Source organism: Wasmannia auropunctata, unplaced genomic scaffold (genome assembly GCF_000956235.1).
Source record: "Wasmannia auropunctata unplaced genomic scaffold, wasmannia.A_1.0 LD336090.1, whole genome shotgun sequence".
In the NCBI taxonomy this organism is placed as follows: Eukaryota; Metazoa; Arthropoda; class Insecta; order Hymenoptera; family Formicidae; genus Wasmannia; species Wasmannia auropunctata.
The window spans coordinates 4,156,039-4,156,495 of record NW_012026800.1 but is presented as its reverse complement, the minus strand read 5'-3'; the positions used below and the strand labels follow the sequence as shown (position 1 = coordinate 4,156,495).

The window sequence follows — 457 nt, the reverse complement described above, 5'->3', positions numbered from 1 at the left end:
TATCCCCTGTGTGCCTTGTCGACTCAGTTGTATGCTATACGAAGTTATTACGTCCGTGCCATTGACCATTTTCGTAAATGCGATGTACTTCTCTTTCGTTACCAGAAGTAAGTTCACGTATCCCTCGTATGCGGTAGTTACTTCCTTAATAATGAAATGCGCGTCGTAACCGGATAGATTGTGAAATACCACGGGAATGCAACGCGAATCTTTGTAGTTTAAATTGTAGTTAGAATGCGCAGGACCTCTGTATCGTCCGGTCATGTGGCAGTGATCCCGTACCCGCGTGTCTTCCGCCGCGAACGGTTTTTCGCATATGTGACAGTGCGTAGCGTTGTTATGTCTTTTGCATTCGTCGCGCGTCAATTCCGCCATCGGAACGTTAACGGACAGAGCGGACTTTACTTTGTGCGCCAATTCTTTGAGTTCCTCCACGAACCACGCGACGCAATCCTTA

The 457-nt window shown here is 47.5% G+C and overlaps 1 protein-coding gene across 1 annotated transcript in view; it reads right to left on the bottom strand.

Annotated features, from left to right (window-relative positions):
* The window catches only part of LOC105448077 (transmembrane protein 26-like), a 53,878-nt gene that overhangs the window by 44,157 nt on the left and 9,264 nt on the right, over positions 1–457 (bottom strand). The window lies entirely within an intron of this gene.